A 22,821-nucleotide genomic window follows, 5' to 3' on the forward strand; every position below is an offset into this window, starting at 1 on the left:
CTATAAAACCACAACATTCATGACCATGTGTTCATCGATAATTATATGACCCCGATAGTATTGTTAATTACCTTCGGCGATGAAGATATTTTTTAATGTCCTACCACCTAGCTATAAGTTTCTCATTGACCAGTCGCCCTATAACAAACTACATTGTATCACCCGCAATAGATTTCGCATTTGTCTCATATCTTGTACAGGATCCGCACGTGCATTCACCAGACTCAATAAATGGACTTCGGGGGCCATGGTTACGAACAGTCTCATGTCCAAGTCTAAACTCAGACTCAGAAAAGCATTTTAATAAAGGAACAAAATCATATTAATTCCATTTCTTTAACAAAAGTGTATGTAAATAATAGCAAAACATTAATATATCTCAGCAAATTTTACGAACATTGATCAAAGAGAAGAAAAAATACAATGAGCTGAGGTTTTGCCTTGATGAGTCTTGTGTCTGAACTCAGACTTGAGACTGTTCGTAATGCATAAAGCTTCATAAAACTGGCCTCCTAATGCATTTAACGAGCACGTCAAGCCATATTGGAACTGCAGAGGTCAATGACGCCTTTTAAAGGCAACAAACACTTAAAAGGGACTGGGTTGAACAGGGCAGTCCACGTTACCGTTCCAAACTCAACTTCACACTCTAAATCAATTAGTAAATCTCAATTGAGTAAATACAAAAACGACAATACATCGGTTCAGAAAAACCCTACATCAGTGGAGGCTAAATCATGAAGCTCTATTTACGACGATTTTATATGGCAGCAGATTTTTTTGAATGTAGAACATTTTTGAAGCCAATACAATAATTGTCTAATACATTATTGATTTTCAAACTAACGTCTTCATAGCTCGTCACATTTGATACAGTGAGACACTAGTTTAATGCTTAAACTAGGCATCTTAGAATAATTAAAACGTCAGAGATAGATTGTCAGGAAATGATACCCGGCAAATGAAATGTAAATTATAAAACAAAAATGCTCTGATAACTGTTTATTTTTTTAAGCAACATAATGTTTTGGAGCACTTAATATATGAAGATGGATTAACACATGTATTGCACGATGCCTGTAACTTAAATGTAAGCCCCAGCTCATTCAAACAAGTACGTCTTCATAAAAAACTTCACACAATTATATTTCAGGTAAACATTGGTTAATGGTAGACATTAGAATGTTAGAATGGTTGTGTCCGAAAATGTAAAATAAGGCTTTCTATTGGTACAAAGTACTGATTGGCAATCAAATGTCCACAATGACACTGAAATATCACCACAGAAAGCTGCCTTCACCCAGTCAGAAGGATCCAGGTCAAGGCCAAGGTCAAAAGATACACATACAATATTTAAAGTCCTGTTTGAAATCATCATAGCATTTGACAATAAATATGAGCTAACTTTTTTTTACACAAGCAACGAATGACCTGAAACTTAATGTATGAAGCATAATGAAAATCTAATTTACAGAATCCGACTCTCAAATTAGCTACTAGCAGTTCTCAGATAGCTCCCATTGACCTTAATGTTCAATTGTGAGGCCAGGTGACCCTATAAGATGTTGGCATCATTTGAAGGGTATTTGATTGCTGAGTTTAAATATGTAATATACATGTAAATGAACAAAAGTACATCATTTCATACAGTTATTACAGCTTGAATATATTTATAATATTTCTTACACAATCATTGAAAGCAATGCATGTGACACTTAAAATGTATCATTTTGAAATAAATGCACTATACTTGATTGATTATTGTTGTCTTAATTCCGGTCATTGATGCTTTGTAAAATAGTACTCGATTGTTCGTATATCTGCACTGTTACATACAACTTATGTTTTATATGAAATTATGCTCCATATACCGCCGATTTATAGGTGACTTATAGACCCAATGGGCCTGGTGTAAATGTAAAACTATTTATTATGAAATGTTGTTATGCTATGTACACATAACACTATAATAAACAACTTACTGACTGATTTGTTCTTTATAACTGAAATTGGACATACAGGAATCATTTTGAAATCTTTAAAAGCTGAGTAATTGCGGTTGTTACCTTAGTTTTGTATTTTCTTTATGTGCACACAAAACACTTTCAAATGATACCAAAATCACATGGGGCCACCTTGCATACAAAGTCACATATTTGTGAGTCTGATACCTTAAATATCCCATGAGCCAGGGCCCCCTGTTTACAAATACATGTATTTATTATTAAAGCAGGGAACAAATACCTGTAAGTGTAATACTTTGACTATTCTAAAAGTCTCACAGTGTTTACTCTTCACACAAATCCGAATTTCTTCATTCAATTGATAATAATTTAAGATCAATTTTATATCAGATAGTTGTAAGAATAGTAAGTCTAATTTCTTTTCTTTTTTTTAAATATGGCCAACAAAAAATTTGAGTCTCTTTAGAAAAAAAAACACCCTGTAACATTGCGCTAAGAAATTTAATGTGTGAAGAATATACCATTGTTGAACTTGTGATCATGTGACTTATGGTGACAAATCACATGATCATTGAAAGCATTACCCAAAATACAATGCCAAAATGAAATCAAATGAGTTAAATCTGTTAAACTGATCTTGGTATTTTAAATTTCAGAATAGGATATAAAAAGTAGAACTGAAAACTATAACCTCACTGCAATAAGAGGTACAACTTTCAACTTTTTGATAACTAACACATTACATGAATGTAGAATCACAAATAAGAAATCATCATAATTATTAACAGAAAAACACAATCATCACATCAAAATATGACTGAGTCTAACAGATATTAAAATTAAAGCTTTATAATACAGAACAACCACACGGTGAATTGTAGAACTATATTTTTTTTAAAACACTACTGCAAATAAAAACTAATTGGTTTAAGGGATTCTAATTTTGAAGATCGAGTACAAAATTGTTTTATTGTTTACAGCTAAATGCATGCTATGAATTTCAATCTTTAATAAAAGTGCTTGTTTAATCTGGGGCTTTATTTAATAACCAACTTAGATTAAACTTAAATTTTAGAATAGAATCAGAGTGTTGTGATTGGATTGTAAAATTAACCAGCCAATCAAATGAATGGAATCACTGAGGCTTGTCTAAAGATACGGATGAGAAATAATATTGAAAAAGGCCCCAGGGCCCAATTTCTGGAAACTTCCGAAGCTTAACAGGCTTAAGTAGCTTATTTCAATTAGCCAAAATACATACTTAAATTGAATTTTGATATATGAAAAATGGTTTATTGTATTTATCATAAAGTTAAGTCCTATTTAAGTATAAAAACTCTGAAAGATGTTTATATTATGCAAATTTTTGAAACACAAAAATAGAAAGCTTATCTTAATCCTGTTATAAGGGACTTAAGAAGTTTGGAGAAATTGTTGCCAGTAGATTACACAAACTATCAACTTGTCAACTGTGGTAAGTACTTACTAAACATTTCATTTTATACCAACAATATCATTTTAATGAAATCATTTGCCAGGATCCAATTCCTTGTAACTAAATAATATTTTGTTATAACATTAGTACAACTAAGATGAAACGAACAACAGAACAGGTATTTAACTCATGTTCGACAACTGTTTTCCTTATTGCCATAATGTATATTTACAATGTTCACAAAATTTAAGAATGTTGTTTTAATCATTCTAAATGTGTCATTGAAAATCTAAAGGTGCATCAATCAATGCTAAAGTTTTAAACAAAATATGCAGAACATTAACAAATATACAAAACAAATGTTGTTTACAACTATGATGGCAAAAAGAAACACAGTCAGCATTTAGAGATTTCTTCCTAAAATAACTATCAGTCGAAGGGTGAAAGCGAAAGAGTTCTATGTTAATCTTTCAATCATGTCATTTAGGACTGTTTCGCGTTCAACCACGCCATTTCCAGGGCTAAGTGCAAAACAGACATAGCTCTTTCTATATTAAGATGGAGTTATGACCCTTTTGCACTGAGTTCCAAATTTGCAGACTTGTAATCGTCAGAGAATTGTGGGTAATCAACGTCCGTCACCGATACATCTCATCTGAGAAGCTACTACTTCGTTGTCTGGGTCCTTAAATAAAAGAATAAGATCGGCACATTTGACTTACACTGTTCGACTATCTTTTAAAGATTTAAATTAGGTATAACTCACAAGATAATAAAAATTAATTTCTGTAAGCTCAATTGTGACAAGAGCTGATCAAAGCTGATACAATCCATTCTCTTGGAAGAAACCAGCACTTATGTCCAACACAGCCTTTTGGGTGAAAGGGGAGCATCTAATACCACTAAAAAACTTTCAACCTTTATACCAAATAGACCAACACAGAGAAATTATTAAACATTTAAGAAGAATCTGCCCTCACCCGTCTCCGGAAGCAATCACCGGCCCTGGGGAATCTTCTTTCCCAGGATCACCTAGGATTTTAAGTGCTAGGAGAGAGGCTTGGTCTCTAGCAGCCTCGGGGGTGGGGCCTGAGCCATGCAAGGTCTGAGGGGGGCTCGAGACTATGATCAGCCGTGATAGGTACTCATTCGTGCTCTGGAAATATATATACATTCGGCCTTCATCAGCAGTGCGTTCAGTAAAGATGTTTGAGGCGAACGTTCGCTGTTTGGTTTCCCGCTTAACGTGTATGCGTAGCGTTGCAACAGGGATACAAAACAAAACGTTTTGTAAACGCTCGCCTTACTGAACGCACTGCAGGTTGTATGTATATAATGAACAGGAAATGACGTCAACATTAAATGACGTCAACGTTGATAACGTCAAAATATAGCATACATTTTTGCGCAAAATAATGTCTTATAGGATCTATAGAGATACAATTATACACTAGATTTTACACTACGTAACACATTCGTATTCATTCGCGCATTTGACAGATGGTGGTAAATTTAACCGAAAAAAATAGAAAAGGGAAAATTAAATAGGCACGTATATAATAAATATAAGCTTAATTCAGAGGACATGTATCATGTCTCGTTCGGTGAGTAAACATGTATCCGCCTCGAAGTTATACAGTACAGGTCACCAGAAAAGCGTCCTACCATAATATCCCCTAAACGAGATGTAGATACTGCGTATGTCAGGTAAGTGGCCTTTCTGTAGTGTGTGAGGGTAAGAACCAGCCACCCGGCTCAGTTGGTAGGAGCGCTGTGCTAGTGTTCCGCCTGTTGTGAATTCAAGCCCTCATACGTGACACACTTTTACCTTCCAGATTTACTCTAATAAATGCAGTGGTCAATGGCAGGAGTGCCTACAGCCGACTTAAACAGGGTCGACTTAAACAGGTTATTTGGAGGAGTGCGGTGTGTAAGAACCAGTCGCCCGATTAGCTCAGTTGGTTAGAGCGCCGTGCTTGTGTTCCCTCGGCCGTGAGATTGAGCCCGAGGTGAAAGTGAGCAGGTTCAAGAAAAAAAAAGTAAACGACATAACATGGGTTTATCCTTTTTCATTTGCAGACAGATTTCGCTTCATGCTCATCGGGGCAAATCACGTGTTAACACCTTGACCGTAATGAAACCTTGAATGGTATTGGCCATCCAATATAATTGAACTCAGAACAGGCATCCCAAACGATGACTGGTAACGCAAATGTTTTGGGAAATTAAAGCAAGAATCAGACCACATTTTTGTGTATTAGAATTTGATATCTACATTAATTTAGTCTTATAATTTGACAGTCGCACACAGTCGCCTCACGGCCTGGGCTCATGCTACACAATTATTCCTATAAAACCACAACATTCTTGACCATGTGTTCATCGAGAATTCTATGACCCCGATAGTATTGTTAATTACCTTCGGCGATGAAGATATTTTTAATGTCCTACCACCTACCTATAAGTTTCTCATTGACCAATCGCCCTATAACAAACTATCACCCGCAATAGATTTCGCATTTGTCTCATATCTTGTACAGGATCCGCACGTGCATTCACCAGACTCAATAAATGGACTTCGGGAGCCATGGTTACGAACAGTCTCATGTCCAAGTCTAGACTCAGACTCAGAAAAGCATTTTAATAAAGGAACAAAATCATATTAATTCCATTTCTTTAACAAAAGTGTATGTAAATAATAGCAAAACATTAATATATCTCAGCAAATTATACGAACATTGATCAAAGAGAAGAAAAAATACAATGAGCTGAGGTTTTGCCTTGATGAGTCTTGTGTCTGAAATCAGATGAATTTATTGCATAAACCTTCATAAAACTGGCCTCCTAATGCATTTAACGAGCACGTAAAGCCATATGATATTGGAACTGCAGAGGTCAATGACGCCTTTTCAAGGCAACAAACACTTTTAAGGGACTGAGTTGAACAGGGCAGTCCACGTTACCGTTCCAAACTCAACTTCACACTCTAAATCAATGAGTATTACAAAAACGGCAATACGTCGGTTCAGAAAAACCCTACATCAGTGGAGGCTAAATCATGAAGCTCTATTTACGACGATTTTATATGGCAGCAGATTTTGAATGTAGAACATTTTTGAAGCCAATACAATAATTGTCAAATACATTATTGATTTTCAAACTAACACCTTCATAGCTCGTCAAATTTGATACAGTGAGACACTATACGTGAATGCTTAAACTAGGCATCTTAGAATAATTAAAACGTCAGAGATAGATTGTCAGGAAATGATACCCGGCAAATGAAATGTAAATTATAAAACAAAAATGCTCTGATAACTGTTTATTTTTTTAAGCAACATAATGTTTTGGAGCACTTAATATATGAAGATGGATTAACACATGTATTGCACGATGCCTGTAACTTAAATGTAAGCCCCAGCTCATTCAAACAAGTACGTCTTCATAAAAAACTTCACACAATTATATTTCAGGTTAACATTGGTTAATGGTAGACATTAGAATGTTAGAATGGTTGTGTCCGAAAATGTAAAATAAGGCTTTCTATTGGTACAAAGTACTGATTGGCAATCAATTGTCCACAATGACACTGAAATATCACCACAGAAAGCTGCCTTCACCCAGTCAGAAGGATCCAGGTCAAGGCCAAGGTCAAAAGATACACATACAATATTTAAAGTCCTGTTTGAAATCATCATAGCATTTGACAATAAATATGAGCCAACTTTTTTTTACACAAGCAACGAATGACCTGAAACTTAATGTATGAAGCATTATGAAAATCTAATTTACAGAATCCGACCCTCAAATTAGCTACTAGCAGTTCTCAGATAGCTCCCATTGACCTTAATGTTCAATTGTGAGGCCAGGTGACCCTATAAGATGTTGGCATCATTTGAAGGGTATTTGATTGCTGAGTTTAAATATGTAATATACATGTAAATGAACAAAAGTACATCATTTCATAAAGTTATTACAGCTTAAATATATTTATAATATTTCTTACACAATCATTGAAAGCAATGCATGTGACACTTAAAATGTATCATTTTGCAATAAATGCACTATACTTGATTGATTATTGTTGTCTTAATTCCGGTCATTGATGCTTTGTAAAATAGTACTCGATTGTTCGTATATCTGCACTGTTACATACAACTTATGTTTTATATGAAATTATGCTCCATATACCGCCGATTTATAGGTGACTTATAGACCCAATGGGCCTGGTGTAAATGTAAAACTATTTATTATGAAATGTTGTTACGCTATGTACGCATAACACTATAATAAACAACTTACTGACTGATTTGTTCTTTATAACTGAAATTGGACATACAGGAATCATTTTGAAATCTTTAAAAGCTGAGTAATTGCGGTTGTTACCTTAGTTTTGTATTTTCTTTATGTGCACACAAAACACTTTCAAATGATACCAAAATCACATGGGGCCACCTTGCATACAAAGTCACATATTTGTGAGTCAGATACCTTAAATATCCCATGAGCCAGGGCCACCTGTTTACAAATACATGTATTTATTATTAAAGCAGGGAACAAATACCTGTAAGTGTAATACTTTGACTATTCTAAAAGTCTCACAGTGTTTACTCTTCACACAAATCCGAATTTCTTCATTCAATTGATAATAATTTAAGATCAATTTTATATCAGATAGTTGTAAGAATAGTAAGTCTAATTTCTTTTCTTTTTTTTTAAATATGGCCAACAAAAAATTTGAGTCTCTTTAAAAAAACACTGTAACATTGCGCTAAGAAATTTAATGTGTGAAGAATATACCATTGTTGAACTTGTGATCATGTGACTTCTGGTGACAAATCACATGATCATTGAAAGCATTACCCAAAATACAATGCCAAAATGAAATCAAATGAGTTAAATCTGTTAAACTGATCTTGGTATTTTAAATTTCAGAATAGGATATGAAAAGTAGAACTGAAAACTATAACCTCACTGCAATAAGAGGTACAACTTTCAACTTTTTGATAACTAACACATTACATGAATGTAGAATCACAAATAAGAAATCATCATAATTATTAACAGAAAAACACAATCATCACATCAAAATATGACTGAGTCTAACAGATATTAAAATTAAAGCTTTATAATACAGAACAACCACACGGTGAATTGTAGAACTATATTCTTTTTAAAACACTACTGCAAATAAAAACTAATAGGTTTAAGGGATTCTAATTTTGAAGATCGAGTACAAAATTGTTTTATTGTTTACAGCTAAATGCATGCTATGAATTTCAATCTTTAATAAAAGTGCTTGTTTAATCTGGGGCTTTATTTAATAACCAACTTAGATTAAACTTAAATTTTAGAATAGAATCAGAGTGTTGTGATTGGATTGTAAAATTAACCAGCCAATCAAATGAATGGAATCACTGAGGCTTGTCTAAAGATACGGATGAGAAATAATATTGAAAAAGGCCCCAGGGCCCAATTTCTGGAAACTTCCGAAGCTTAACAGGCTTAAGTAGCTTATTTCAATTAGCCAAAATACATACTTAAATTGAATTTTGATATATGAAAAATGGTTTATTGTATTTATCATAAAGTTAAGTCCTATTTAAGTATAAAAACTCTGAAAGATGTTTATATTATGCAAATTTTTGAAACACAAAAATAGAAAGCTTATCTTAATCCTGTTATAAGGGACTTAAGAAGTTTGGAGAAATTGTTGCCAGTAGATTACACAAACTATCAACTTGTCAACTGTGGTAAGTACTTACTAAACATTTCATTTTATACCAACAATATCATTTTAATGAAATCATTTGCCAGGATCCAATTCCTTGTAACTAAATAATATTTTGTTATAACATTAGTACAACTAAGATGAAACGAACAACAGAACAGGTATTTAACTCATGTTCGACAACTGTTTTCCTTATTGCCATAATGTATATTTACAATGTTCACAAAATTTAAGAATGTTGTTTTAATCATTCTAAATGTGTCATTGAAAATCTAAAGGTGCATCAATCAATGCTAAAGTTTTAAACAAAATATGCAGAACATTAACAAATATACAAAACAAATGTTGTTTACAACTATGATGGCAAAAAGAAACACAGTCAGCATTTAGAGATTTCTTCCTAAAATAACTATCAGTCGAAGGGTGAAAGCGAAAGAGTTCTATGTTAATCTTTCAATCATGTCATTTAGGACTGTTTCGCGTTCAACCACGCCATTTCCAGGGCTAAGTGCAAAACAGACATAGCTCTTTCTATATTAAGATGGAGTTATGACCCTTTTGCACTGAGTTCCAAATTTGCAGACTTGTAATCGTCAGAGAATTGTGGGTAATCAACGTCCGTCACCGATACATCTCATCTGAGAAGCTACTACTTCGTTGTCTGGGTCCTTAAATAAAAGAATAAGATCGGCACATTTGACTTACACTGTTCGACTATCTTTTAAAGATTTAAATTAGGTATAACTCACAAGATAATAAAAATTAATTTCTGTAAGCTCAATTGTGACAAGAGCTGATCAAAGCTGATACAATCCATTCTCTTGGAAGAAACCAGCACTTATGTCCAACACAGCCTTTTGGGTGAAAGGGGAGCATCTAATACCACTAAAAAACTTTCAACCTTTATACCAAATAGACCAACACAGAGAAATTATTAAACATTTAAGAAGAATCTGCCCTCACCCGTCTCCGGAAGCAATCACCGGCCCTGGGGAATCTTCTTTCCCAGGATCACCTAGGATTTTAAGTGCTAGGAGAGAGGCTTGGTCTCTAGCAGCCTCGGGGGTGGGGCCTGAGCCATGCAAGGTCTGAGGGGGGCTCGAGACTATGATCAGCCGTGATAGGTACTCATTCGTGCTCTGGAAATATATATACATTCGGCCTTCATCAGCAGTGCGTTCAGTAAAGATGTTTGAGGCGAACGTTCGCTGTTTGGTTTCCCGCTTAACGTGTATGCGTAGCGTTGCAACAGGGATACAAAACAAAACGTTTTGTAAACGCTCGCCTTACTGAACGCACTGCAGGTTGTATGTATATAATGAACAGGAAATGACGTCAACATTAAATGACGTCAACGTTGATAACGTCAAAATATAGCATACATTTTTGCGCAAAATAATGTCTTATAGGATCTATAGAGATACAATTATACACTAGATTTTACACTACGTAACACATTCGTATTCATTCGCGCATTTGACAGATGGTGGTAAATTTAACCGAAAAAAATAGAAAAGGGAAAATTAAATAGGCACGTATATAATAAATATAAGCTTAATTCAGAGGACATGTATCATGTCTCGTTCGGTGAGTAAACATGTATCCGCCTCGAAGTTATACAGTACAGGTCACCAGAAAAGCGTCCTACCATAATATCCCCTAAACGAGATGTAGATACTGCGTATGTCAGGTAAGTGGCCTTTCTGTAGACTAGTGTGTGAGGGTAAGAACCAGCCACCCGGCTCAGTTGGTAGGAGCGCTGTGCTAGTGTTCCGCCTGTTGTGAATTCAAGCCCTCATACGTGACACACTTTTACCTTCCAGATTTACTCTAATAAATGCAGTGGTCAATGGCAGGAGTGCCTATAGCCGACTTAAACAGGGACGACTTAAACAGGTCATTTGAAGGAGTGCGGTGTGTAAGAACCAGTCGCCCGATTAGCTCAGTTGGTTAGAGCGCCGTGCTTGTGTTCCCTCGGCCGTGAGTTTGAGCCCGAGGTGAAAGTGAGCAGGTTCAAGAAAAAAAAGCAAACGGCATAACATGGGTTTATCCTTTTTCTTTGCAGACAGATTTCGCTTCATGCTCATCGGGGCAAATTACGTGTTAACACCTTGACCGTAATGAAACCTTGAATGGTATTGGCCATCCAATATAATTGAACTCAGAACAGGCATCCCAAACGATGACTGGTAACGCAAATGTTTTGGGAAATTAAAGCAAGAATCAGACCACATTTTTGTGTATTAGAATTTGATATCTACATTAATTTAGTCTTATAATTTGACAGTCGCACACAGTCGCCTAACGGCCTGGGCTCATGCTACACAATTATTCCTATAAAACCACAACATTCATGACCATGTGTTCATCGATAATTATATGACCCCGATAGTATTGTTAATTACCTTCGGCGATGAAGATATTTTTTAATGTCCTACCACCTAGCTATAAGTTTCTCATTGACCAGTCGCCCTATAACAAACTACATTGTATCACCCGCAATAGATTTCGCATTTGTCTCATATCTTGTACAGGATCCGCACGTGCATTCACCAGACTCAATAAATGGACTTCGGGGGCCATGGTTACGAACAGTCTCATGTCCAAGTCTAAACTCAGACTCAGAAAAGCATTTTAATAAAGGAACAAAATCATATTAATTCCATTTCTTTAACAAAAGTGTATGTAAATAATAGCAAAACATTAATATATCTCAGCAAATTTTACGAACATTGATCAAAGAGAAGAAAAAATACAATGAGCTGAGGTTTTGCCTTGATGAGTCTTGTGTCTGAACTCAGACTTGAGACTGTTCGTAATGCATAAAGCTTCATAAAACTGGCCTCCTAATGCATTTAACGAGCACGTCAAGCCATATTGGAACTGCAGAGGTCAATGACGCCTTTTAAAGGCAACAAACACTTAAAAGGGACTGGGTTGAACAGGGCAGTCCACGTTACCGTTCCAAACTCAACTTCACACTCTAAATCAATTAGTAAATCTCAATTGAGTAATACAAAAACGACAATACATCGGTTCAGAAAAACCCTACATCAGTGGAGGCTAAATCATGAAGCTCTATTTACGACGATTTTATATGGCAGCAGATTTTTTGAATGTAGAACATTTTTGAAGCCAATACAATAATTGTCTAATACATTATTGATTTTCAAACTAACGTCTTCATAGCTCGTCACATTTGATACAGTGAGACACTAGTTTAATGCTTAAACTAGGCATCTTAGAATAATTAAAACGTCAGAGATAGATTGTCAGGAAATGATACCCGGCAAATGAAATGTAAATTATAAAACAAAAATGCTCTGATAACTGTTTATTTTTTTAAGCAACATAATGTTTTGGAGCACTTAATATATGAAGATGGATTAACACATGTATTGCACGATGCCTGTAACTTAAATGTAAGCCCCAGCTCATTCAAACAAGTACGTCTTCATAAAAAACTTCACACAATTATATTTCAGGTAAACATTGGTTAATGGTAGACATTAGAATGTTAGAATGGTTGTGTCCGAAAATGTAAAATAAGGCTTTCTATTGGTACAAAGTACTGATTGGCAATCAAATGTCCACAATGACACTGAAATATCACCACAGAAAGCTGCCTTCACCCAGTCAGAAGGATCCAGGTCAAGGCCAAGGTCAAAAGATACACATACAATATTTAAAGTCCTGTTTGAAATCATCATAGCATTTGACAATAAATATGAGCTAACTTTTTTTTACACAAGCAACGAATGACCTGAAACTTAATGTATGAAGCATAATGAAAATCTAATTTACAGAATCCGACTCTCAAATTAGCTACTAGCAGTTCTCAGATAGCTCCCATTGACCTTAATGTTCAATTGTGAGGCCAGGTGACCCTATAAGATGTTGGCATCATTTGAAGGGTATTTGATTGCTGAGTTTAAATATGTAATATACATGTAAATGAACAAAAGTACATCATTTCATACAGTTATTACAGCTTGAATATATTTATAATATTTCTTACACAATCATTGAAAGCAATGCATGTGACACTTAAAATGTATCATTTTGAAATAAATGCACTATACTTGATTGATTATTGTTGTCTTAATTCCGGTCATTGATGCTTTGTAAAATAGTACTCGATTGTTCGTATATCTGCACTGTTACATACAACTTATGTTTTATATGAAATTATGCTCCATATACCGCCGATTTATAGGTGACTTATAGACCCAATGGGCCTGGTGTAAATGTAAAACTATTTATTATGAAATGTTGTTATGCTATGTACACATAACACTATAATAAACAACTTACTGACTGATTTGTTCTTTATAACTGAAATTGGACATACAGGAATCATTTTGAAATCTTTAAAAGCTGAGTAATTGCGGTTGTTACCTTAGTTTTGTATTTTCTTTATGTGCACACAAAACACTTTCAAATGATACCAAAATCACATGGGGCCACCTTGCATACAAAGTCACATATTTGTGAGTCTGATACCTTAAATATCCCATGAGCCAGGGCCCCCTGTTTACAAATACATGTATTTATTATTAAAGCAGGGAACAAATACCTGTAAGTGTAATACTTTGACTATTCTAAAAGTCTCACAGTGTTTACTCTTCACACAAATCCGAATTTCTTCATTCAATTGATAATAATTTAAGATCAATTTTATATCAGATAGTTGTAAGAATAGTAAGTCTAATTTCTTTTCTTTTTTTTAAATATGGCCAACAAAAAATTTGAGTCTCTTTAGAAAAAAAACACCCTGTAACATTGCGCTAAGAAATTTAATGTGTGAAGAATATACCATTGTTGAACTTGTGATCATGTGACTTATGGTGACAAATCACATGATCATTGAAAGCATTACCCAAAATACAATGCCAAAATGAAATCAAATGAGTTAAATCTGTTAAACTGATCTTGGTATTTTAAATTTCAGAATAGGATATAAAAAGTAGAACTGAAAACTATAACCTCACTGCAATAAGAGGTACAACTTTCAACTTTTTGATAACTAACACATTACATGAATGTAGAATCACAAATAAGAAATCATCATAATTATTAACAGAAAAACACAATCATCACATCAAAATATGACTGAGTCTAACAGATATTAAAATTAAAGCTTTATAATACAGAACAACCACACGGTGAATTGTAGAACTATATTTTTTTTAAAACACTACTGCAAATAAAAACTAATTGGTTTAAGGGATTCTAATTTTGAAGATCGAGTACAAAATTGTTTTATTGTTTACAGCTAAATGCATGCTATGAATTTCAATCTTTAATAAAAGTGCTTGTTTAATCTGGGGCTTTATTTAATAACCAACTTAGATTAAACTTAAATTTTAGAATAGAATCAGAGTGTTGTGATTGGATTGTAAAATTAACCAGCCAATCAAATGAATGGAATCACTGAGGCTTGTCTAAAGATACGGATGAGAAATAATATTGAAAAAGGCCCCAGGGCCCAATTTCTGGAAACTTCCGAAGCTTAACAGGCTTAAGTAGCTTATTTCAATTAGCCAAAATACATACTTAAATTGAATTTTGATATATGAAAAATGGTTTATTGTATTTATCATAAAGTTAAGTCCTATTTAAGTATAAAAACTCTGAAAGATGTTTATATTATGCAAATTTTTGAAACACAAAAATAGAAAGCTTATCTTAATCCTGTTATAAGGGACTTAAGAAGTTTGGAGAAATTGTTGCCAGTAGATTACACAAACTATCAACTTGTCAACTGTGGTAAGTACTTACTAAACATTTCATTTTATACCAACAATATCATTTTAATGAAATCATTTGCCAGGATCCAATTCCTTGTAACTAAATAATATTTTGTTATAACATTAGTACAACTAAGATGAAACGAACAACAGAACAGGTATTTAACTCATGTTCGACAACTGTTTTCCTTATTGCCATAATGTATATTTACAATGTTCACAAAATTTAAGAATGTTGTTTTAATCATTCTAAATGTGTCATTGAAAATCTAAAGGTGCATCAATCAATGCTAAAGTTTTAAACAAAATATGCAGAACATTAACAAATATACAAAACAAATGTTGTTTACAACTATGATGGCAAAAAGAAACACAGTCAGCATTTAGAGATTTCTTCCTAAAATAACTATCAGTCGAAGGGTGAAAGCGAAAGAGTTCTATGTTAATCTTTCAATCATGTCATTTAGGACTGTTTCGCGTTCAACCACGCCATTTCCAGGGCTAAGTGCAAAACAGACATAGCTCTTTCTATATTAAGATGGAGTTATGACCCTTTTGCACTGAGTTCCAAATTTGCAGACTTGTAATCGTCAGAGAATTGTGGGTAATCAACGTCCGTCACCGATACATCTCATCTGAGAAGCTACTACTTCGTTGTCTGGGTCCTTAAATAAAAGAATAAGATCGGCACATTTGACTTACACTGTTCGACTATCTTTTAAAGATTTAAATTAGGTATAACTCACAAGATAATAAAAATTAATTTCTGTAAGCTCAATTGTGACAAGAGCTGATCAAAGCTGATACAATCCATTCTCTTGGAAGAAACCAGCACTTATGTCCAACACAGCCTTTTGGGTGAAAGGGGAGCATCTAATACCACTAAAAAACTTTCAACCTTTATACCAAATAGACCAACACAGAGAAATTATTAAACATTTAAGAAGAATCTGCCCTCACCCGTCTCCGGAAGCAATCACCGGCCCTGGGGAATCTTCTTTCCCAGGATCACCTAGGATTTTAAGTGCTAGGAGAGAGGCTTGGTCTCTAGCAGCCTCGGGGGTGGGGCCTGAGCCATGCAAGGTCTGAGGGGGGCTCGAGACTATGATCAGCCGTGATAGGTACTCATTCGTGCTCTGGAAATATATATACATTCGGCCTTCATCAGCAGTGCGTTCAGTAAAGATGTTTGAGGCGAACGTTCGCTGTTTGGTTTCCCGCTTAACGTGTATGCGTAGCGTTGCAACAGGGATACAAAACAAAACGTTTTGTAAACGCTCGCCTTACTGAACGCACTGCAGGTTGTATGTATATAATGAACAGGAAATGACGTCAACATTAAATGACGTCAACGTTGATAACGTCAAAATATAGCATACATTTTTGCGCAAAATAATGTCTTATAGGATCTATAGAGATACAATTATACACTAGATTTTACACTACGTAACACATTCGTATTCATTCGCGCATTTGACAGATGGTGGTAAATTTAACCGAAAAAAATAGAAAAGGGAAAATTAAATAGGCACGTATATAATAAATATAAGCTTAATTCAGAGGACATGTATCATGTCTCGTTCGGTGAGTAAACATGTATCCGCCTCGAAGTTATACAGTACAGGTCACCAGAAAAGCGTCCTACCATAATATCCCCTAAACGAGATGTAGATACTGCGTATGTCAGGTAAGTGGCCTTTCTGTAGTGTGTGAGGGTAAGAACCAGCCACCCGGCTCAGTTGGTAGGAGCGCTGTGCTAGTGTTCCGCCTGTTGTGAATTCAAGCCCTCATACGTGACACACTTTTACCTTCCAGATTTACTCTAATAAATGCAGTGGTCAATGGCAGGAGTGCCTACAGCCGACTTAAACAGGGTCGACTTAAACAGGTTATTTGGAGGAGTGCGGTGTGTAAGAACCAGTCGCCCGATTAGCTCAGTTGGTTAGAGCGCCGTGCTTGTGTTCCCTCGGCCGTGAGATTGAGCCCGAGGTGAAAGTGAGCAGGTTCAAGAAAAAAAAAGTAAACGACATAACATGGGTTTATCCTTTTTCATTTGCAGACAGATTTCGCTTCATGCTCATCGGGGCAAATCACGTGTTAACACCTTGACCGTAATGAAACCTTGAATGGTATTGGCCATCCAATATAATTGAACTCAGAACAGGCATCCCAAACGATGACTGGTAACGCAAATGTTTTGGGAAATTAAAGCAAGAATCAGACCACATTTTTGTGTATTAGAATTTGATATCTACATTAATTTAGTCTTATAATTTGACAGTCGCACACAGTCGCCTCACGGCCTGGGCTCATGCTACACAATTATTCCTATAAAACCACAACATTCTTGACCATGTGTTCATCGAGAATTCTATGACCCCGATAGTATTGTTAATTACCTTCGGCGATGAAGATATTTTTAATGTCCTACCACCTACCTATAAGTTTCTCATTGACCAATCGCCCTATAACAAACTATCACCCGCAATAGATTTCGCATTTGTCTCATATCTTGTACAGGATCCGCACGTGCATTCACCAGACTCAATAAATGGACTTCGGGAGCCATGGTTACGAACAGTCTCATGTCCAAGTCTAGACTCAGACTCAGAAAAGCATTTTAATAAAGGAACAAAATCATATTAATTCCATTTCTTTAACAAAAGTGTATGTAAATAATAGCAAAACATTAATATATCTCAGCAAATTATACGAACATTGATCAAAGAGAAGAAAAAATACAATGAGCTGAGGTTTTGCCTTGATGAGTCTTGTGTCTGAAATCAGATGAATTTATTGCATAAACCTTCATAAAACTGGCCTCCTAATGCATTTAACGAGCACGTAAAGCCATATGATATTGGAACTGCAGAGGTCAATGACGCCTTTTCAAGGCAACAAACACTTTTAAGGGACTGAGTTGAACAGGGCAGTCCACGTTACCGTTCCAAACTCAACTTCACACTCTAAATCAATGAGTATTACAAAAACGGCAATACGTCGGTTCAGAAAAACCCTACATCAGTGGAGGCTAAATCATGAAGCTCTATTTACGACGATTTTATATGGCAGCAGATTTTGAATGTAGAACATTTTTGAAGCCAATACAATAATTGTCAAATACATTATTGATTTTCAAACTAACACCTTCATAGCTCGTCAAATTTGATACAGTGAGACACTATACGTGAATGCTTAAACTAGGCATCTTAGAATAATTAAAACGTCAGAGATAGATTGTCAGGAAATGATACCCGGCAAATGAAATGTAAATTATAAAACAAAAATGCTCTGATAACTGTTTATTTTTTTAAGCAACATAATGTTTTGGAGCACTTAATATATGAAGATGGATTAACACATGTATTGCACGATGCCTGTAACTTAAATGTAAGCCCCAGCTCATTCAAACAAGTACGTCTTCATAAAAAACTTCACACAATTATATTTCAGGTTAACATTGGTTAATGGTAGACATTAGAATGTTAGAATGGTTGTGTCCGAAAATGTAAAATAAGGCTTTCTATTGGTACAAAGTACTGATTGGCAATCAATTGTCCACAATGACACTGAAATATCACCACAGAAAGCTGCCTTCACCCAGTCAGAAGGATCCAGGTCAAGGCCAAGGTCAAAAGATACACATACAATATTTAAAGTCCTGTTTGAAATCATCATAGCATTTGACAATAAATATGAGCCAACTTTTTTTTACACAAGCAACGAATGACCTGAAACTTAATGTATGAAGCATTATGAAAATCTAATTTACAGAATCCGACCCTCAAATTAGCTACTAGCAGTTCTCAGATAGCTCCCATTGACCTTAATGTTCAATTGTGAGGCCAGGTGACCCTATAAGATGTTGGCATCATTTGAAGGGTATTTGATTGCTGAGTTTAAATATGTAATATACATGTAAATGAACAAAAGTACATCATTTCATAAAGTTATTACAGCTTAAATATATTTATAATATTTCTTACACAATCATTGAAAGCAATGCATGTGACACTTAAAATGTATCATTTTGCAATAAATGCACTATACTTGATTGATTATTGTTGTCTTAATTCCGGTCATTGATGCTTTGTAAAATAGTACTCGATTGTTCGTATATCTGCACTGTTACATACAACTTATGTTTTATATGAAATTATGCTCCATATACCGCCGATTTATAGGTGACTTATAGACCCAATGGGCCTGGTGTAAATGTAAAACTATTTATTATGAAATGTTGTTACGCTATGTACGCATAACACTATAATAAACAACTTACTGACTGATTTGTTCTTTATAACTGAAATTGGACATACAGGAATCATTTTGAAATCTTTAAAAGCTGAGTAATTGCGGTTGTTACCTTAGTTTTGTATTTTCTTTATGTGCACACAAAACACTTTCAAATGATACCAAAATCACATGGGGCCACCTTGCATACAAAGTCACATATTTGTGAGTCAGATACCTTAAATATCCCATGAGCCAGGGCCCCCTGTTTACAAATACATGTATTTATTATTAAAGCAGGGAACAAATACCTGTAAGTGTAATACTTTGACTATTCTAAAAGTCTCACAGTGTTTACTCTTCACACAAATCCGAATTTCTTCATTCAATTGATAATAATTTAAGATCAATTTTATATCAGATAGTTGTAAGAATAGTAAGTCTAATTTCTTTTCTTTTTTTTAAATATGGCCAACAAAAAATTTGAGTCTCTTTAAAAAAACACTGTAACATTGCGCTAAGAAATTTAATGTGTGAAGAATATACCATTGTTGAACTTGTGATCATGTGACTTCTGGTGACAAATCACATGATCATTGAAAGCATTACCCAAAATACAATGCCAAAATGAAATCAAATGAGTTAAATCTGTTAAACTGATCTTGGTATTTTAAATTTCAGAATAGGATATGAAAAGTAGAACTGAAAACTATAACCTCACTGCAATAAGAGGTACAACTTTCAACTTTTTGATAACTAACACATTACATGAATGTAGAATCACAAATAAGAAATCATCATAATTATTAACAGAAAAACACAATCATCACATCAAAATATGACTGAGTCTAACAGATATTAAAATTAAAGCTTTATAATACAGAACAACCACACGGTGAATTGTAGAACTATATTCTTTTTAAAACACTACTGCAAATAAAAACTAATAGGTTTAAGGGATTCTAATTTTGAAGATCGAGTACAAAATTGTTTTATTGTTTACAGCTAAATGCATGCTATGAATTTCAATCTTTAATAAAAGTGCTTGTTTAATCTGGGGCTTTATTTAATAACCAACTTAGATTAAACTTAAATTTTAGAATAGAATCAGAGTGTTGTGATTGGATTGTAAAATTAACCAGCCAATCAAATGAATGGAATCACTGAGGCTTGTCTAAAGATACGGATGAGAAATAATATTGAAAAAGGCCCCAGGGCCCAATTTCTGGAAACTTCCGAAGCTTAACAGGCTTAAGTAGCTTATTTCAATTAGCCAAAATACATACTTAAATTGAATTTTGATATATGAAAAATGGTTTATTGTATTTATCATAAAGTTAAGTCCTATTTAAGTATAAAAACTCTGAAAGATGTTTATATTATGCAAATTTTTGAAACACAAAAATAGAAAGCTTATCTTAATCCTGTTATAAGGGACTTAAGAAGTTTGGAGAAATTGTTGCCAGTAGATTACACAAACTATCAACTTGTCAACTGTGGTAAGTACTTACTAAACATTTCATTTTATACCAACAATATCATTTTAATGAAATCATTTGCCAGGATCCAATTCCTTGTAACTAAATAATATTTTGTTATAACATTAGTACAACTAAGATGAAACGAACAACAGAACAGGTATTTAACTCATGTTCGACAACTGTTTTCCTTATTGCCATAATGTATATTTACAATGTTCACAAAATTTAAGAATGTTGTTTTAATCATTCTAAATGTGTCATTGAAAATCTAAAGGTGCATCAATCAATGCTAAAGTTTTAAACAAAATATGCAGAACATTAACAAATATACAAAACAAATGTTGTTTACAACTATGATGGCAAAAAGAAACACAGTCAGCATTTAGAGATTTCTTCCTAAAATAACTATCAGTCGAAGGGTGAAAGCGAAAGAGTTCTATGTTAATCTTTCAATCATGTCATTTAGGACTGTTTCGCGTTCAACCACGCCATTTCCAGGGCTAAGTGCAAAACAGACATAGCTCTTTCTATATTAAGATGGAGTTATGACCCTTTTGCACTGAGTTCCAAATTTGCAGACTTGTAATCGTCAGAGAATTGTGGGTAATCAACGTCCGTCACCGATACATCTCATCTGAGAAGCTACTACTTCGTTGTCTGGGTCCTTAAATAAAAGAATAAGATCGGCACATTTGACTTACACTGTTCGACTATCTTTTAAAGATTTAAATTAGGTATAACTCACAAGATAATAAAAATTAATTTCTGTAAGCTCAATTGTGACAAGAGCTGATCAAAGCTGATACAATCCATTCTCTTGGAAGAAACCAGCACTTATGTCCAACACAGCCTTTTGGGTGAAAGGGGAGCATCTAATACCACTAAAAAACTTTCAACCTTTATACCAAATAGACCAACACAGAGAAATTATTAAACATTTAAGAAGAATCTGCCCTCACCCGTCTCCGGAAGCAATCACCGGCCCTGGGGAATCTTCTTTCCCAGGATCACCTAGGATTTTAAGTGCTAGGAGAGAGGCTTGGTCTCTAGCAGCCTCGGGGGTGGGGCCTGAGCCATGCAAGGTCTGAGGGGGGCTCGAGACTATGATCAGCCGTGATAGGTACTCATTCGTGCTCTGGAAATATATATACATTCGGCCTTCATCAGCAGTGCGTTCAGTAAAGATGTTTGAGGCGAACGTTCGCTGTTTGGTTTCCCGCTTAACGTGTATGCGTAGCGTTGCAACAGGGATACAAAACAAAACGTTTTGTAAACGCTCGCCTTACTGAACGCACTGCAGGTTGTATGTATATAATGAACAGGAAATGACGTCAACATTAAATGACGTCAACGTTGATAACGTCAAAATATAGCATACATTTTTGCGCAAAATAATGTCTTATAGGATCTATAGAGATACAATTATACACTAGATTTTACACTACGTAACACATTCGTATTCATTCGCGCATTTGACAGATGGTGGTAAATTTAACCGAAAAAAATAGAAAAGGGAAAATTAAATAGGCACGTATATAATAAATATAAGCTTAATTCAGAGGACATGTATCATGTCTCGTTCGGTGAGTAAACATGTATCCGCCTCGAAGTTATACAGTACAGGTCACCAGAAAAGCGTCCTACCATAATATCCCCTAAACGAGATGTAGATACTGCGTATGTCAGGTAAGTGGCCTTTCTGTAGTGTGTGAGGGTAAGAACCAGCCACCCGGCTCAGTTGGTAGGAGCGCTGTGCTAGTGTTCCGCCTGTTGTGAATTCAAGCCCTCATACGTGACACACTTTTACCTTCCAGATTTACTCTAATAAATGCAGTGGTCAATGGCAGGAGTGCCTACAGCCGACTTAAACAGGGTCGACTTAAACAGGTTATTTGGAGGAGTGCGGTGTGTAAGAACCAGTCGCCCGATTAGCTCAGTTGGTTAGAGCGCCGTGCTTGTGTTCCCTCGGCCGTGAGATTGAGCCCGAGGTGAAAGTGAGCAGGTTCAAGAAAAAAAAAGTAAACGACATAACATGGGTTTATCCTTTTTCATTTGCAGACAGATTTCGCTTCATGCTCATCGGGGCAAATCACGTGTTAACACCTTGACCGTAATGAAACCTTGAATGGTATTGGCCATCCAATATAATTGAACTCAGAACAGGCATCCCAAACGATGACTGGTAACGCAAATGTTTTGGGAAATTAAAGCAAGAATCAGACCACAT

At 34.9% G+C, this 22,821-nt stretch overlaps 4 long non-coding RNA genes across 4 annotated transcripts; all 4 read right to left on the reverse strand.

Annotated features, from left to right (window-relative positions):
- Positions 1–989: 989 nt before the first annotated feature.
- On the reverse strand, positions 990–4,705 carry LOC128206554 (uncharacterized). Its single transcript, XR_008256499.1, has 2 exons — positions 4,380–4,705; positions 990–4,084 (listed from the first exon to the last, which is right to left on the reverse strand). It is a non-coding gene; the product is annotated as an uncharacterized LOC128206554 (long non-coding RNA).
- A 2,003-nt stretch (positions 4,706–6,708) lies between these two features.
- On the reverse strand, positions 6,709–10,419 carry LOC128206718 (uncharacterized). The gene is made up of 2 exons (XR_008256559.1): positions 10,094–10,419; positions 6,709–9,798 (listed from the first exon to the last, which is right to left on the reverse strand). It is a non-coding gene; the product is annotated as an uncharacterized LOC128206718 (long non-coding RNA).
- Positions 10,420–12,451: 2,032 nt separating this feature from the next.
- On the reverse strand, positions 12,452–16,166 carry LOC128206578 (uncharacterized). The gene is made up of 2 exons (XR_008256506.1): positions 15,841–16,166; positions 12,452–15,545 (listed from the first exon to the last, which is right to left on the reverse strand). It is a non-coding gene; the product is annotated as an uncharacterized LOC128206578 (long non-coding RNA).
- A 2,003-nt stretch (positions 16,167–18,169) lies between these two features.
- LOC128205419 (uncharacterized) lies at positions 18,170–21,879 on the reverse strand. Its single transcript, XR_008256245.1, has 2 exons — positions 21,554–21,879; positions 18,170–21,258 (listed from the first exon to the last, which is right to left on the reverse strand). It is a non-coding gene; the product is annotated as an uncharacterized LOC128205419 (long non-coding RNA).
- Positions 21,880–22,821: the final 942 nt, after the last annotated feature.

Source organism: Mya arenaria, chromosome 10 (assembly GCF_026914265.1).
Source record: "Mya arenaria isolate MELC-2E11 chromosome 10, ASM2691426v1".
NCBI classification, from domain to species: Eukaryota; Metazoa; Mollusca; class Bivalvia; order Myida; family Myidae; genus Mya; species Mya arenaria.